This window comes from Pteropus vampyrus, unplaced genomic scaffold, assembly GCF_000151845.1.
Source record: "Pteropus vampyrus isolate Shadow unplaced genomic scaffold, Pvam_2.0 Scaffold67, whole genome shotgun sequence".
Lineage (NCBI taxonomy): Eukaryota > Metazoa > Chordata > Mammalia > Chiroptera > Pteropodidae > Pteropus > Pteropus vampyrus.
This window is the reverse complement of record NW_011888848.1, coordinates 2,931,249-2,943,822: the sequence shown is the minus strand read 5'-3', so window position 1 is coordinate 2,943,822 and position 12,574 is coordinate 2,931,249. Positions and strand designations below refer to the sequence as shown.

At 31.5% G+C, this 12,574-nt stretch overlaps 1 pseudogene; it reads left to right on the top strand.

Annotated features, from left to right (window-relative positions):
- The first annotated feature begins 11,944 nt into the window (after positions 1 to 11,944).
- On the top strand, positions 11,945 to 12,063 carry LOC111740714 (annotated as a pseudogene).
- Positions 12,064 to 12,574: the final 511 nt, after the last annotated feature.

Genomic DNA, 12,574 nt, shown 5'->3' with positions numbered 1-12,574 from the left:
TTTTTCATACTTAGGGTCTGAAATCTGGTGTGTATTTTGTACTCAAAGCACCTCTCTATTTAGACTAGCTGCATTTCAAGTTAGTAGCTACATGCAGCTATACCTACCATTTTAGACAATGCAGATCTAGACTAGGAAATATATAACCATTAAATCTGATGAAGAGATTAAGAAGAAAGTTTTAAGAAATATATAATTCTGTTTAAAGTTTCAAATCAGTTAATGAACTAGCCATTGAAAAACTTAATTAGAAAAAAAGAGGGGATAAGGGGTTTAAATTCTCAGGATAAGAAAATAAGTTATCTGAGTGAGTGGGAAGAGATAAAGGCTTCCTTGAAAGGGAAGATAAATAGGAGGTAGGGTGAGAAAGAAAAAATAACTTTTATCCTTAACTTCTATTTTATATGATGGGTATAGTAAGCACTAAGAACACATATAAACAGAATATTTGAAGGGAGACATGCTTAAGAATTAGTATGAACTATGAGCAATAACATATGAAAAAGAACAAAGTTCCTGAGCAAAGATTAAAATAGAGGTGATGAAAAATTAAGCAAAATTGATAGAAAAAATATTAAATTTGGGAAAATAGTAGATATTTGTTAAATGGAAATATCTGGTACATTTTTAAAACCTTTTATTTTGAAATAATGTTACACTTGCAGGAGAGTTGCAAAGAGAGTACAAAGTATTCTTATATGCCCTTCCGTCAGCTTCTCCTGTGCTGCATTTTACTGAACCATGATATATTTATACAAAATTGATTGGCTGATAAGCAGTCATTGAAAACTGGGAGAGAAGTCAGGATAATTAGTGGAAGTTATGGTCAGAAAGGAGGCCCTGAGAAGTGGAAACTTAAAAGAATATCTAGAACCACACAAGAGAATATAACCACAAGGCTTAACTGAGCATTCGAAATACTTAATAGGTGGACTTAGTACTTCTGTGGTTTAATTGAACTATTTCTCTAAACAAATAGAGATAAAATTGGCCATGATGGAAGCAAAAAATTATTTTTTCCTTTTTGGAGAAAATTCAAGCAAAAAACAATGTAATCATTTAAATTTACAGATACATTGAAATTGCAGTCTCTTTTTACACATTTACTTATGATAGATATGCTTGAGAGTGCTTTGAAAATCAGAATATCTATTATGAAGACTCTCCAGATTACCCCTAAAGTCAACATTCATCCGTGAGTTTGGTACAAAAACTTTTGTTCTGAAACTTCCAGAACTCTGTCGCATTTTACTGACTACTTTATAATAAATTTAACATTTTTTTATTAATGACCTCAGGCATCAAGCCCTATTGGTAAATATCTTATAGAGTTCAATTATGTTCCCGAATTTGTTGTGAGTATTCCCTCTGTAGGTCCATCTATTAAAAGATCAAGTTAAAGAAAGGGAAATAAGAAACACTTCAGCATTCAGTGTGCATCTATGTCAATATATTTTATAAAGAAGGAATTAACTCTGAGAGGCTGTCCTTGGGTGCTTCACATGGCATATCTGATTATTACTGATGTCAGGTTTTGTTCCTGTTATTCTTGGAGGCCAGCATCAGATGCTGCCTTCTAAATGACTCTTTTCAAGTATGACTTAGATTGTCAGAGAAAAATATAAACAAAAGTGAAATATGGGCCAAAGTAAATATTAATTTAAAAACTCTATCTCTAGGTCCAAAATGAAGTAACTTTTTTGGCTAACTTCTGAAGTTTTCCTAAACTGTCCACACTTGGAGTAAATAAGAAAGAAAAAGGGGAAAAAAGAGCCAAAGAGAGAAAATATTAGTGCTAATAGGCACAACCACTTATGAGAGAAAGCAGACCTGGAGTGAGATGTGTGTTCTCTCCAATAACCTAGGGCTACTCTGGTCACGAACATTTCGTCCCCAATCCCAGTCTTTTCTAGCATGTAGGAGTCTTGATTCTTCCTTGGATCATGGTGTTGCTTTTCCCAGGACATTAGCTCAGGCTTTCCTAAAAAAGCCTGCTGTATGTACCACATGGCCTCATCACCGCCCTTGAAACAGGTCAAATTTGGTTCTGTGTTTTCCCACAGAGTTCTGCTCAGTCTTCTGGAATTGAGCCACTAAGGAGAGTACGAGAGGAGAAATTTCCTTGCCAAGGAAGATGTCACACTAACTATTTATTTCTTAATGGGCCAAAGCCTTTCTCAATTAATTCAACAGATGCCTTCGAGTCTGAAGCTTAATTCACTTTACAGTTTACAAATGCTTTCATGTTATATGGACACATTTGCTTTCATGGGGAGATATAAGCAGGGATTAGTATTCTGAATTTTACAAATTAGGAAACTGAAGCTTAAAAAGTTGTATTGATTTGTTAGGACTTATGTTTTTTACTTCCTCTTCTTGTGTTCTTTCTCTCTTATTACCCATGATCATTTTTCTTTATTTTTTTATAATTCTTTTAATTAAAATATAGACATATATGCAATATCTTTTGAACAAATTTATAATGCTCATATTAAAATGACCAGAGAAATACTATGGACTAAATTTAAGCAAATAAAATTTAGAAAGTGAAAATATATACTTATTCTAAAACTCTGATTCGAGAATGCTATAAATTCTGTGCCATTTAAATCATTGACCTGTCTTCTAGAACTTTTCACAAATCTTTGAAATATTTAATTTTGAGTCTATGACAGTTGTTTTCAATAAAAGAAACTTTTCATTTGGTATTTTCTTTAGTGTTTTAAGACCTATTATGAAATATAAGTAGCAGCACACGTTTTGCACTGTTAAGTAAGTTATGGGTCACATTTTCAAATTTGAATGATTGCTGTATCTAGAAAAATGTACCTAAATGTTAAAGTTGGGAAACTTGCTGTATTCTGTAGAAACCAGCTTCTTGATGCTAATGCATGTCTGTGTATGCTCACAAAGGTAAGTTATAATAAATATAATCTTCAAGCCACAAAGTTTCTGACCATTAAAAAAAATCATTTTCAAGTGCCTGTTGTTTGCAAATCTATACCTTGACATATAATTTGGAATAATAAAATGATGCAGTTAAAGAAATCAAGGACAAAAGCAGGACTTCTTTAATTTTCTAAGGCAATACATGCAGAGCATATGACTGAAATTTAGGAGTGAGCCTTTTATCAATTCATAAGATAAATATTCAACGAAAGCAATACTATTGAGAGTTGTTCTACTATACAGTTGAAAACAGTATTTGTTTTTGTTTCGTTACAATTACTATTGGGTCACCCGAAGTATAGATTCCATGGATTTAATATATTATGTTTAGTGAGTTTAACGGCAATATTTTTCAAAGCACTTTAAGTTCAGCAATTCCATTTTAGATATTAAAAATGTCAGCAGAGCACTTTCAAGAACCAGAATTACTATTAGAAAAGAAATATGGTTCAAGTACTTTAAAAAAACTAATTTCACATTTTTAATATTTTTATATGGTAAAAGGAGAGGAATAAAAACTAGTATGACCTGTATCACTTCAAGAAAATATTTAACGTGGGGAAGAAATACAAAATTCTCGCAAGTCTGAATAATAGAATAAACATGTATAGAAGAATTTACTTGACAATGCAAATACTTGACATTGCCTTAAACATAGTAGTCATTTGATATGAAAGTTTATTAAAATTAAATTTGAGGTTGTTTGATAGGCAGGCATATTTCGCAAACCACGTGTGTCTTCCTGGAGAAGTGTTATGAAAAGATGAATAATCTAAAGTATTAGAGAATACTATTAGATAATGTATTTTTCAGAAGAATCTCTAATTCTAAATGATGACTGCTCAGTTCTCTTCTAAGACGTTAGATACCACCAGTTAGAGAAATTGTGAAATTTGTAAAATGATTGAGAATTCTTTTGGAAAGTGAATGTTATGTCCATTGAAAAATAGCATGCTGATTTGTATAGCAGAGTTACCCATAAATATTTGTTGAGTAAAGTAATTCAACACTGAAGACAATTATTTTTAAAGGTTTAGATAAGTGTGGGCTGTCTATATAACATGAAAGTAATAATGACTTGATTGAAATTATGTCTGTCTACAAAAAAATATTTTTCTATAGAGAGAAATTATTAAAACAAAAGAAGCAATAATTTATATTTGAAAAAAATGTTCAGTAATCTCTGAAAAATGCAATGCCTCTCACCATTTTATATTTTTAAACAAAATTTTAAAGAGATATAAATGTTATTTCTGGTTTTTCTTTTTAAAGAAATGAAATACATTTACTAGTTTTGGTAATTGCGTGTGTGTTCTCATAGCAGTTATGAGTTTCAGGGACATTTATTCCCATGACGAAATGCCTTAGAATCTCATTTCGGGATATTTGTCTCTTTATTAATAATTCATTCATTTATTTTGAACAAAACTCATAGCCAACATGGTGATTTGTCACATAGAGAAGTAAAATCTTGGATAGGGTTCAGAGTACCACAGTGATTTGAATGTGATCTGTTTGCTTTGTTTTGGTGGGGGTTGAAACTCTATGTGAACATGAATAAATGTTCATTGGAATTTACTTCTATATATTTGTTCTAACCACAGGTACATTATAGTACACGCATGTTGAGAGAACTAGTGATGAATAGGAAAGAACATTGCTTTAGATGTCAGGAAAACTGGAATCCTTAATCTACCATTAATAAGATGATGTTAATTATTAATTCATACTGTCTAGGTCTGATGCTTCATTTGTGTAGTAAAAGGCTTGGACTAAGTGAGATCGAGTTCTATTTTCTTTATAATTCTTAAATTTGTAAATTTAGATTATATTTTTATTTCATTTAAAGTGCATACTTTCCATATGAATTGTTTTAAAGGGAGTTGTTGATGATCAAATTTAATCTTGTCTCAAAATTTCAGTCTGAAAAATGTTACTAATGGCATTAAAGTCTATGTTTTTCCAACAATTGTAGTAATAAAGCCATTTGCCCCTTAAAAACTAAATTTGGCTTTGAAAAATTTGACCTGGAAAATAATTTCACAATATATTGCCACACAAATAGAAAAAGAACTCTCTCTTTCTCTCTCTTTCTCTCTCTTTCTCTCTCTCCCTCTCTCTCTCTCTGTCTCTCTCTCATACACACATAGACATACACATTCACAAATGACAATAAAAGACCTACTTTTTAATTATTTTCAAAGATTTTACTAAGCATTTGATAATAAATAAATTACAAAATAGTTCTGTCTCAATTAAAAATATATATATCTTTGATGTTGCATCAAATATTGTAAATGTTAGGTAAAATAAATGTCTATGTCATGCTTTGAAACTGGAAGAGCAACTAGGGTAGTATAACACTATTTAATTATTTTTAAATTGAAGTATGACATACAGAAAAGTACAATTTCATAAGTGAAAAACTCAAGAATTATCACAACATAAAAAATACATTTATTTACTACTTAAGTTAAAAAAAAAAAATCATCAGGTACCAAGAATTCCCCTTCATATTTACTCCTATTACTCTCATTCTTTATCCCAAAGTTAACTACTTAATCTAATTTATAATACTGTAGATTAGTTTTACCTAGCTTGAGCTCTACAAAAATGGAATTAGCATAGATTATGTATTATTTTATATCTAGCTTCTTTCACTAATGAGATTTATCCATGTTAATATATGTAGAATTTGTGTGTGACATTAGTTTGTTCATTTCATAGCCATATAGTATTCAATTATATAAATATACCACAATTTATCCATTCTACTCTTGGTGGACATTTGTGTCATTTCATTTTCGGGCTGTTACAAATAATGCTGCTGGGAACATTTTTGTAATGTCTTGAGCTGAACATATATATGCACTGCTGGTGGTTTGTGTTGTTAAGATTCAGTGATGATCGTTTTCAACATTTTATTGTAGGCTTTGTTGTTGGATACAGTGGAAAAGCATAAAACTATTTTTTTTTCCATCATAGGAAGTCAGTACACACATATCTAATCTATAAAATACATTTCGAAATATAAATTTATTTGTAAGCATATTGTCTGTCAAAGACCATCTCTGTTAATACTTAGGAGTACAATTGTAGGTCATAGGATATATTTTGGTTCAATTTTAGTAAATAATGCCAAGAATTGTTTCAAAGTGATTATACTGATTTAAGCTTACCAAAAACGTATATAATATCATGTTCTATATCTTACTAATGATTAAAATTAAAAATGAATAATTTTATTAAGTAAAATACTTTTAGTATTTTATTTCTTTTTAATTTTAATCATTATAATGTGTGAAATGGTATTTCATAACAGTTAATACCATTTTTCAGATAAAGAAACTGAGCTTCTTTTCAGATGTTTATTAATCATTTGATATACTATGTTTTGGTGAAATTCAAGATTAGTTTTCATTTTCCAATTGAGTTGTTTGACTTTTTCTTATTTCTTATTTCTATTCTTGATATAAGATGTTGACTGATAATATACATTGCAAGTAAACTTCTCCCAACCTCTGAGTAATCAGTTCTATTTTAATAGTGTCTTTTAACAAAAAAAATTATTCTATTTAATGTACACATATTTATGAATTTTTATGTTTAACTTACTTTTATGTCCTGTTAAACTTTTAATAACTCCCAAGTCTCATGAAAATATTCTTCTAGAAGCATTATCGTATTGCTTTTCAAATCTTTTTCTTATTAGTTTCAAGTATACAGTACATTGGTTAGACATTTATGTAGTTTATGAAACAATCCTTCTGATTTTCTTCCCTCTGGCTCTAGCCATTACATTTCTGCTAACTGCATTCCCTATGCCGTGCTCCCCATTTCTGCTTTTCAAATGTCAATTGTCATTTTTCACTGAGAAATTTCAAAAGCGTATTTCATGATGCCAAGGTAAAGTCAATAATAAAAAACAGAAAAAGAAAAAATATTTTAAAAATTATATTTTTCCAACCAAAGCACGTGCTTTTTTGTGGCTATAAAATACTTCTTTGTGTTGCATTGAAAGGTTGAATTTAAAGACTGGTTTCTTCTAAATATTAATTTCCTTTTTTGTTTAATACGAAAAGGGCATGAGAGAAATTGCCTAAGTGCTATGTGTTTACAGTTCTGTAGTTTATTTTGGCTACTGGAATTCATCCAAGAAGTTGTCGAATATGTAATTTCTATTATGTTACAATGAAATAATTACTGTACTTGGTATTTTCAGAATTATTTGTTCTTTTTTACTGTTTGACTTTGTTCCCCTTGTGCCAGGAAAAGAATTTCCTAAGAGATTTTCAGAGAAAATTAAAGGTTCAATGGGTTTATTTAAGAGATTATAAACTAATAATTAATAATTTATTATGATAGTTACTATAAATATACTGAAAGTAAACCAAAAGAAAAAAACATAAGCTCGATAAAAGGGTAAAAAGCAAATACAAAAAAAGGGGTGCTTTATATAAAAATGTCTACTAGTCACCCATCGTGGTTAGGGAGATGAACACATTTAATTTTTATGTGTTCATGTACACATACACAATTCACACAAACAAATGCATATATGTACTTCATATCTGTTTTCTTTAATTGTATTTTTCAAACTTTTAATAATAAAAATTTAAGTTTAGAAATATACTGTTATTATTATACAATTGCATATAGGTTATAAAATATATAAACAGTACAAATATTCCCATGGCTACATTAGCAGATAGATGTTATTTTATTTTTATTCAAAGTCTTTCACTTTAGTTTCTTTATCATACAGCAGTTTACAAGTTGGGTTTAACATTCTAGAATAACAAAACTACATTTAAAGGTGACATTAGCATCATGGTAGAGTGAGTAAACTTGTTTACATCTCCCTTTAAATCTACAGCTTGTTGAACATCTATAATCTATCTAAGGTTTCTCTGCTCAACACACTAGCATGCCTGAGAGATCCACATATGGGTACATCTGAAGATGAGCATATTGGAATGAGATCAGAGGCAAGACAGGGGGAAGGATAGCGATGGTACCCATAGATGCAGTTCCTTGGCTGCCATGGCTGAGCCCGAAGCCCCAGCTAATACAGTACCAGTGGAAGAATTGGGGCATGGCTCCACCCTACATCCCAATGGCGTAGAGTAAGAGGGGCAGAAGCAGCACTGGTGTCTGAAAATCTGACTGCCTCCTCCAATTGTTTGTGGTGGTAGCAGCAGCAGAAATGCATCGATGACCTCCCAGCTACAGCACAGTGACACCAGCAGCCATAGGGAATCAGGTAGCAGTGTTGTCAGCTAGGGAATTTGGCACCTCCCACCCACCACATCCCCCATCATGGTGGTGGTGCCCTGAGAAGAAGGTAACCCAAACAAGTGGGGGACAACTACCACCCTGGTCACTTAAGCTGTGATTCCCAGGACCACAGCAATGCCCCCTCACCACCCTGAAGGCTAATAGCACAGGTAAGAGAAAACAAAAACTTGTACTATAGCACCACCTACTGGCAATAAAGAAAGGCCATTATCAAACTGCTGAATAGTTAAAAACAAAGTGGTAGATAAATAAGAAAAGAGTTCACTATTTTAAATGTGACAGTATAGGAACATTCTATTAATCTCCATAAACAACCAAGGTAATGTGGTAACACAGAAATAAAATGAGAATTCTCCAGAAAGCAAACTCAAAATAATGAAATATTGTCATCTAAATGACAGAGAATTCAAAATAGCAGTCATGAAAAAACTCAATGAGCTATAAGAAAACTCAAAAAGGCAGTTTAATGAGCTCAGGAATAAAATTAATGAACTGAATGAGTACTTTATGAAAGAGATTGAAACTATAAAAAAGGATGAAACAGAAATTCTGATGCTGAAAAACTCAATATATGAGATGCAGAATGCATTAGAAAGTTTCGATGATAGTTCAGATCATCTGAAAGAGAGAATTAGTGAGCTTGAAGATAGAAATCTAGAAATAATTCATGTGGTAAAAGAGACAGAACTAAGTCTTTTTACATATAATGAAAGTACTCTATGAGAACTATATGACTTCAATAAAAACATCAACATAAGGATAATGGGTATCCCAAAAGGAGAACAGAGAGAAGAGGGAACAAATAATTGATGAGAAATTCCTAAATCTAGGGAAGAACCTGGATTGAAGTACAAGAAAGTAAAAGAACATTTAATTATCTCAACACAAAAAGACCTTTAAGATACATTGTATTAAAACTGTCAAAGTCAATGATAAAGAAAGAATTCTCAAGGAAGCCAATGATAAAGAAAGAATTCTTAAGGAAGCCAGAGAAAAAGAGACAGTAAACTACAAAGGAAACCCCATCAGATTATCATCATATTTCTCAGTAGAAACTATATAGGCCAGGAGTGAGTGAAATGATATATTCAAAATATTGAAATACAGAAACCACCAGCAAAGAATAATATATCCAGCAAAGTTGTCCTTTAGATAGGAAGGAGAAATAAAGTCTTTCCCAGACAAATAAAAGCTAAGGAAAATTATTACCAGAGAACCTGCATTACAAGAAATGTTAAAAAAGATCTCTGCTACCTAAAAAAAGAAAAAGATAGAGGTATACAATACATTGAGTAAGGGGACAGACAGAAGCATGAAATTACAACTCCATTTCAGAATAGGGTATTAAACAAGTATAAAGGATAAAGGGGGAAAGGCATTACAAATAACTTTGGTATTTTTGATTATTGGTAACAAAGGCACAACATAAAAAGAGAATTCGTGAACATAAAATGAGAGAATATAAAGGACAGAACTTATGTAGGTGAATAAAGATATTATCAAAAGAAAAAGGACAATTTTATCTATGACACATTTCATGCAAAACTCATGGTAACTACAAAACAAAAACCCAAAACTGAGACATAAAACATATACAAACAGGAAACAAAGAAAAAACTTACAAAAAATTACCAAACTAAAATAGCAGAAAAAAAAACACAAAGGAAAAGAAACAATAAAGATACAGAGCAACCAGTAAATAAAGGATAAAATGGCTTTAGTAAGTTCTCATATATCAATTGTCACCCTAAATGTCATTTAAAAGCAGAGAGTAGCCAGATAAATTAAAAAACAAGACCCAGCTATATGCTGTTTTCAGGAAACTCATCCTAGCTCCAAAAACAGTCTCAAAGTGAAGGGTTGGAAGATGATGCTTCAAGCAAATGGTATACAGAGAAAAGCAAGTATAGTCATACTTATATCAGACAAAATATATTTCAAGACAAAAATGGTAACATGACAAAGATGGACATTTTATAATAATTAAGGGAACACTCCATCAAGAAGACATAACATTTATTAATATATACATATGCACACAACCTAGATGCACTAAAATTTATAAAGTAATTATTAATGGATATAAATGGGGGAAAGAGGCAGCAATACAATAATAGTAGGATACTCCAACACTCCACTTTCATCAATGGATAGATGATCACTCAACAAGGAAATATCAGCCTTAAATGAATGAATGACACATTAGATCAGATGGAATTAATAAATATTTATAGAACTTTCTACCCCCAAAAGACAGACTACATATTCTTCTCAAGCACACATGGAACATTCTCAAGAATAGACCATATGTTGGGAGACAAAGCAAACCTTAATAAATTTAAGAAAACTGAAATCATATAAGGCATCTTTTCTAACTACTAGAACAGTATAAAATCAGAAATCAGCTATAGGAAGAAAACTGTCAAAATTACAAATATATGGAGAATGAACAACATACTACTGTACAATTATATCAGTGAAGAAATAGAATAAATCAAAAGATACATAGAAACAAATGAAAATGAAAATATGACATACCTAAATCTTTGGGATGCTGCAAAAGTGATACTAAGAGGAAAGTTTATAGCAATACAGGCATACCTGTCTTTGAGAACAAAAAGATCTCAAATAAACAATCTAACATTATACCTTAAAAAACTAGGAAAAGAAGAATAAAGGAAGCTCAAAGACAGCAGAAAGAATAAAAATCAGTGAAAATAAATGAAACACAATTAAAAGACAATAGAAAAAATTAATAAAACAAAGCTGTTTCTTTGGAAAGATAAACAAAATCGACAAACTTGTAGCTAGACTTACTTAAAAAAAAAAGAGAGGATTCCTATTAAAAATAAAATCAGAAGTTACAGTGGACATCACAAGAATACAAGGAATTGTACAAGGATACTGTGAAAGGCTATATGCTACCGAATTAGAAAACCTAAAAGAAGCAGACAAATTATTAGATGAGTCTTTAAAGAGGTAATTAAACTAAGGTCTCTTGGGTGGCCCTAATTCAATATAATTGGTGTCCTTATGAGAACAGGAAATTAGGACATAGACTTGCAGAGGGAAGACCATGTAAAGACACACAGAGAAGGCGGCCAAAGAAAAGGGCCTCAGATGAAACCAACCCTCACAACACCTTGATCTTGGATTTCCAGCCTTCAGAACTGAGAGAAAATAAATTTCCGTTAAGATTAAAAAAATATATATTTAACTAATCAAGTTGTAGAGCCCAAATTGTTATACACTTTCTAAATTCTTGATTAATACCTTCCCTATGAAGCTAGGCAATAACTGATTGTGACTGGTAAGAAGTTCATGTAATTAAAAATATTTATGGCTACAATACATTTCTTATTTTGCCAATTTTAGACATATGCATCTGAAGTTATTTAAAACAGTATGCATGAAAATGTCTGTCATTTATTTGGGAGAATCATAGCTTCATGGATGGGCCCTTTCATACTTAGTATGGTTTAATTTGGTAGTCCTAATAGAGTCAAGAGTCTCAGCTGAGTGCTAGCTCACGATAAAATGCATCTATTATCTGTTTATAGTGAATAATATACTAAAACTTCTGTAACATTTATCCTCTCACATCTGCCTACCACCTCTGCTTTTAGAGTGTCCAAAACTAAGCCCTTCATTAGAGAAAATAGAGTTAATCACATGACTTTGGTAGTTTGAACATGGACACTATGGCCATGCTACCATGAACAAGCCCGATCCTATATGATCTCAGAAGCTAAGTAGGGTCAGGCCTGGTTAGTACTTGGATAGGAGACCACCTTGGAAGACCAGGTGCTGTAGGTGTAAAAAATAAAAAAAATAAGGGATTGTAAACCAACAAAGCCCTTGCAATCTGTGAGATCAACTAAGGGTTGTCTTGCACGCACACACAAAAAATACATAAATAAATAAATAATAAATAAAATGAACATGGACAAATAAAAACTAAAGATAACTAAGAGATAGCAGTAGAAGATCAGAATTCATTTGGCTGCAAGAACATTACAACCTGACAACAGTGGCCAAAATGTGATAGCGCTGGTTTCTTTATTTCAAACAAAGTTTTAAATGGAAAGGTTTAGTTAGGACATTTTTCTCGTGGTTAATACATGCCTTTACCGGCACAAGTCATCATTTCCAAATTTCAGGCAGGAGAAAAGTTAAGGGAGAAAAAATAGCATTAGACTTGTGCATCTCATTAGACAGAGCATTAACACAGGGCTACCCTTGAGTACTAAGGAATAAGATAGGTAAGCAACTAACAGAGGATGTGGAAGAGAAATTGATGGAGAATGAGTACTGGCTGAAACTAGCT